Below are 6,403 nucleotides of genomic sequence, written 5' to 3'. Positions count from 1 at the left end.
CTGCAATGCGACTGCGCTTGAGGTTGAAATAAATGAAACTAAAGTAGTAGTACAACTTTAATTAAAAGTGGAGACCACTGGTATAAACACGGGAAGGGAAATGGGAGAGGGTAGTGAAAGCACTGGTACAGTAATTGGATTTCCCTGCGTATTTCTTGTTCACGCCAATGAGAGGTCAGTTCTTTTCAAATTAACTCTTGAAATGAGTCCATCACAGCTGGTGGGCGAGGCAAAAGAGTCCATCGTGAGTATGACCAGTGAGGTCTCCTCTCAGACAACTCGTGCCAGACCGCTGTTTGGAGAATAAAGTGTTATTTGGTGGATTAATTCTGTGTCAAGTTGTTGGGGATCAGGCTGCAGTTGTGGTGCCGTGAATGTTCGGTGTTTGGCGAAAGTAGCACATGACCACACGAGATGAGTGAGGTTTGCTGAGGTACTTGTGTGACAGTACGGGCACCTTGGGGGGAAATGGGGAGTGTACCATTTACGATCCATTTCAGGTGAGTAGGCTGCGCCGGCGAGAAATTTGTTGACGAAGATTTCACTACAGCATGGTAGGGGTGGTAAAGCGCTCAGATATCCTGCTGGAGTTCTGCTTTTCACCCGGTCTCTTCGGTCCTTATACCGGTGGAGTCACATCGCCGGTGAGGGCGTAGGGGACCGTGTCGGCTCTTCGTCAGGCGCCAGTGGAGATTGTAAATGTGCATTCTCCTGTGCGACCTCATGGGCCGCCTGGTTGCCCGAGGAAGAGGGTTCATGGCCCGGTACCCACTCAATGCGAACTTGTGTTTTGTTCCGTTGCAAAATTTGCGCTTGGTATGATATCTGATATGTGCCAGGGGATTTGTGGTCTTGCAAGATCTTATTGTTCCCAATGCTTCGTACGAGTCTGTGAGGATACGAATAAATTGCGGCAGAGGATAATGAGCATCATATGCAAGGAATGTCATGGCATGGTTGATGACATGCAGTTATGCTTCAAGGCTCGTGACATGGTTGTTGTACATGGTGCGATACCCTGAGAGGGCAGGAACCTCCGGGCATGTCCAGGCCAGTGCGATAACATTTAAGCTTACGCTGGCGTCTGTGTAGATGTTAACTTCGTTTTTGAGTCTGGTCGTGTGAAGGCGTCGGATGCGTTGTTGGTGGAGTGCAGGATTGTTGCGCGCAGTCAGCTTGCTGTGCCACGGCCGGGCTATAGAGCGGCGGCGCGCTCTGTGCGCACGCCGCCGCTCTAGCCCGGCCGTGGCTGTGCATAGTGCATACGATTTCTGGTCGACTCCATAGATCAAGTGGGGTGGGGAAAGGTGCAGGGTGTTGGTGGGCTGCGCACGTCCCATGCAGTGAGGGTATGTCCTTGGTGTGTTAAAGGGCGTTTGAATTCAGCCTGCGCCTTTGCTTCGTTGATGATGTCCTCAATGGGAGGAAGGGTAACTGCCTGTTCGAGTTTCTGGTTAGGTGTGTGCATAGGTCGGCGTACTCACTCGTGAGTACACTCATTTGTACTCATTTGTACTCAAACTCACGAGTGAGTACGATGATGAGTGATCACACACCCAGAAAAAAATAGTGAGTACGATGACGAGTGAGTATAGGGGTAAGTCCACTACTCGTGAGTACAGTACTCATGAGTACACTACTTATGAGTATGAGTACTTATGAGTACAGTATTCATGAGTATGAGTACTCATGAGTTTGAGTACTAATGAGTATGAGTACTCATGAGTACACAGCACTCATGAGTACACAGCACTCATGAGTACACATCACTCATGAGTACACAGCACTCATGAGTACAATACTCATGAATACTGTTTTTGCGAGTGCTTGCACTCTTGAGTATATGCACTCCTGAATACAGTAGCGCAAACAAGAAAACGGACGACAAAAGCTGCCACCCGAAGACACGCAGAAAAACGCAGTTTACGGCCACGGCTTCACCGACAACCCCCGAGCTCCCCTGAGCCCGACCCGGCCTGAGAACAAGAGGAGACACCAGACGCAACGCGAGTGCTTACGTTCCGTTTTGCTTTGTCACATGTACTTGCCTTCGCGCAGTAAGTCGCCCAACGACAGTGCACCGCGTCAGACGTTTTCTTCCTCTGTCCTGATTTATATGTAACCTGTGTTTTTCTAATCAATTAAACAATTTATTTTTTCTACTTAGTCTTTCATTCGAGCTACGACCTAGCTAACAGTGCAGATAAGTTGATTATTCGTGAGTAATACAAATTGAGTACTCATGAGTACAGATTGAGTACTCATGAGTGCAGAATGAGTAGTACTCATGAGTGAAAAATGAGTAGTACTCATGAGTACAGATTGAGTACTCATGAGTACAGAGTGAGTACTCATGAGTACAGATTCAGTACTCATGAGTACAGATTGAGTATGAATACTCGTGAGGACAAATGAGTTTGAGTACAAGTGAGTACGATTACAAATGAGTATTTGATGAGTGAATACGAGTGATTTTGTGAACAGGCGAACTTTTTGAGTCTGAGTTTGATTGAGTACAGCGTGAATGAAAAAAATTGTGATTGAGTTTGAGTGAGTTCTTTCTGTTTTGCCGACCTATGGGTGTGTGCTTGGGCAAACCACTGATGGTTCGAAGGGTTGCCCTGGGCAACACTTGGAGGGCTCTTGTGTGGGTTTTGTTGAGTTCATAGGCGAGAGCACCGTACGTGAGAGTACTCACTGTGACAGCTCTGGCCATAGTCAGGGCGGCCTTTTGGGTTGCTCCTCCGTATTTGTTCTAAAGTCTGCGGATGATGTGGAGCAGACTCTCCCACTTTTACTTCAACCTCTGAAGCCATATTCCAGCGCTGTTCTTTGTTCCGATTGGTAAGCTGTGGAGGGTAATGGGTTCTGTCGCGGCTTGCATTTCATGATTTGCTATAATAACTTGTATGACGTCGGATTGAGCGGGTGGTTTGCAGCCGTATACCACCAAGAGCTGGCTCTTTTCAGGAGCCAGCTGGAATCCCAGGTCGGCAAGAGTCAGCTCGAGGCTATGTGCCACGGTTTGCAGTTCTACTGTTTGGTACTCAAGAGAGTCGGAGTCGGCTGCTTCAGTCCAAACGGTGACGTCGTCCGCATAAATGGTATAAAGCGGGCAGCCGTGTCGACTTCCAACTGTCATGCCACCCTAGTCATGGCTAGATTAAATAGAACCGGTCCCAAAATTAAACCTTGAGGGACCCCGCGGTTTATGTAATAGGTAATGGGTTCCCAGCCAGGGTGCGAGCCATGGAGTCTTATAGGTCAGCCTAGTAAGAAAGTTCTGTTGCGATCTCCATGGTAGCGGCTCCTCGGCTAGGACGGGTGGCCGGGCATTCCAAGCGCCGGGGCCTCCACAAGAAGCGGAAGACTCCGAAGAACGGGAGACACAGCCGTTTATTTTCAGTGCAGAGGTAGAATGCGCTCCTATGTACAAAATGGGGTTCGGTTATATAGACATGAGAGAGGAGAAAACGCGGGGAAACACACACTCGGACCACACAAACACATGGCCGCAGGCTCGAAGCCGAACGAGTCGGTCGCGGAGGTCCCCCTCCCCAAAGCGGCTTAGAGAGACGCACGGCCGGCGGCGCCGCATTGCCACTAATAGTTGCCGGGGCCACCCTGGTGTCGTCGCGCGGGAAGAGACGACGCCGACTCAATAGAAAGGTCCGTCGCAGAACACAGATGCGGCCGCGGCCCTCTCCGGATGCTTCGGCACCTTTGAAGACGAAGTCGAAGTGCACTCTCCATTCCCCCCCTCTCAAAGTGGGGTCGCCGTACGCGCACGTGTTCCGCTGTCGGCAAAGTCACAACAGTTCGTATCCACTTTTGAGCTCTTTCACTCGGATACGCCTTTGCAAGTTCCTCCAAAATGACCTTTTGGCTGACGTTGTCAAAAGCCTTGCGTAAGTCAACGGCCATGACAACGTCTGGGTTTTCTCTTGCGTAGTAGGATCGGTTGATGACTCTCCGCAGCAGCCAGAGGCTGTCGTGACGAAAGCCTGTTTGGGAGGGGTGTAAGTAAGGTTGCAAATACTGCAAATAGTGCATGAGGCGATTGTTAATCAGTCTCTCAATTAATTTGTACTTGACCGGGGTTAATGAAATGGGGCGTAGGTTGTTAAGGTTCACCTGAGTTGCATTTGGTTTGTTCGGTTTAGGTATATGGAAATAAAATAATTACCAGAGATGGTAACTCTTCCAAGAAACCCCGAAGAAGTGCTATGAATGGGTTACAAATTAAACTTTTGCCTTTGCATGCTTGCCAAAAGGTATACTCCTTGATGTCACGGTAGATGAGACCACGGCCGCAGCTGCTTCACACAGCCGTGAAAATAACTACGGATAGATTATTGCTCGAAAACCTGGTGCCTTGTAACCAACTTAGGTAGCGCTGCCCGAATGAGAGGAGGAATGAGACTTCATTTGCCACGAAATGCCAGCTGAGTCATTAGTCCAAGTCTTCCCATGGAGCCACGCATAGCGCAGCTTCTCCGTGGTTCGAGAAAGCTACCTGGCCATCAGACTTGTAGCGGCCGAGTTGTCAACCCAAGAGGGGATGACTAGTGGGAACGAGAGGGGAAGGTAGAGAGGGAGCGAGACCACTGGCACTCGCATGTCCCGTCCCGGACGTCCGAGTACCCGCCGCAATAAATCTAGCAAACCGTTCCGGGCTTCTTAAAGGAGCCATGAAGACAAAATACAAGTTGGGTTTATTAGAAAGACTGCTTAGTCCCGATAACAATGATACCAATATCATCGCAATCTTCGAACAAATAACTTAGATATTAAAGAAAACGTGTGAAGCAGTCGCGACCCCCCTAGCCAATTTCCCGCAACTTTTCTATGACGTCACGGAACCTTGTTTGTGCGATTGGCGGCCGCCTAACTGACCTGTCGCGACGACACATGACTGGACGTCTGTAATGGGGCCTCTAGTTCCATTTGACCGCATCACTTGAATGCTAACGTGCAGTTAACGCACTGAAAATTATGTTTTATTGTTGGCCCGTATGACGTCATTCTTGCTCATAACACGTCACTGTGGCGCAAAATTTGAAAGTTTTTAAATACTTCTTGCTTTTTTTCGTTAAAAAAGCATCTTTTGTGGCTGTAATGGAGCTTAGTGAGATACTGAATCCTAGTTCTTTCAAATTAAACGAAGTTGTATTTTCTATTCATGGCTCCTTTAACGGGACCGACAAAATGATTTTTGTCTGGTATATTTTCTTTCTTCCAAATGAATGGGCATTACTTAAAACACCTGAACCCCAAATGGTTTTGTTGGTAGCGCTCTGGAACTTTGAAAGTGAAATTTTTACATAGCCATATGTATCCCGCCAATCGGAATGCTGGCAACCTTGACAGTGAGCCGTGCGGCAACCGTCTTCTAACTGCACGTGAGAACAAAAGAGGCATTTAAAAACTTGTACCCGCCTGAAACAGCAATAGTGTGCAACCTTTCGTATTCCTTCTTGCGGTTTTTTTAATCGCGCGTTGAAATTGAAGAAGTCGTTTCGACCCGCACGGCCAGGCTGGCGTGCCGTGGGACACGTAACGTATTGTCACGTTTAGACACTACGTGTCGCCACCTTTTAGACTTCAGAAAATTTAGCGCAAAATCGATATTATTTCCACCTGTTTGGATAATCCTTGCGGTTACCCCAGTATATAAAACGCCGGCTTTTATATGAGCTAGGCGACATGCACTCCACAAAAAAATTGCACCATCTTCCCGCGAAGCAGCCATGGGGTCGACTCAAGTTCCCATTAGTTTTCAGTTGGATCACGGTGTTGCGGGAGGAGAATGAGGGGAGCGGAGCGCGCGCGCGCGTCATTTATACCGCGGAGCTACAGTGGCGCCCCCAGCGGAGTATGCAGCGGCTACCGTCGCGTCTCTAACCCTAAGCTGCTTCGCATTACCGTACGCGGAGCCGCAGGTGTTGCCATTCGTTGCGCGATCCCGGAGAGGAGAGGAGCTTCGGAGAGGAGAGGAGGAATGCCGGAGAGGAGAGGAACATCGGAGGGAAAGGAGGAATGCCTCGCATACTACTCAGGGTTCCCCTACTGGAAGATGACGAGGGTGGTTGAACGCGAAGCTATCTCGTGATGGATTGTTTGGTTGGCCAATCCCTAGGGGCATCCTGCCGCAATCATCATCAGCGGTGCCCGGCCAAGTATGCGCAGTGGGGGTAGTGGGGGTGCGGATGGCGGACAACGACGAGGGAGGGAGGGACACAGCCCCGAGCATGAGATGCTTCTCATCTAAAATTGGCTGTCTGCCCCCTTAAGGAACTTGCGCATGACGTGCGACTTCAGCAGCGAATTTATTTGTATCCGGCCACGGACGGCCAAGTGAAGCTTGAATACGTCAGCGTAAGGGTAAAGCCCGTTTTCTTTT

Source organism: Haemaphysalis longicornis, unplaced genomic scaffold (assembly GCF_048455015.1).
Source record: "Haemaphysalis longicornis isolate Haplotype H1 unplaced genomic scaffold, Haemaphysalis longicornis Haplotype H1 scaffold_3, whole genome shotgun sequence".
Taxonomy (NCBI): Eukaryota; Metazoa; Arthropoda; class Arachnida; order Ixodida; family Ixodidae; genus Haemaphysalis; species Haemaphysalis longicornis.
The sequence above is the reverse complement of the archived record's forward strand: the minus strand, read 5'-3'. Positions refer to the sequence as shown.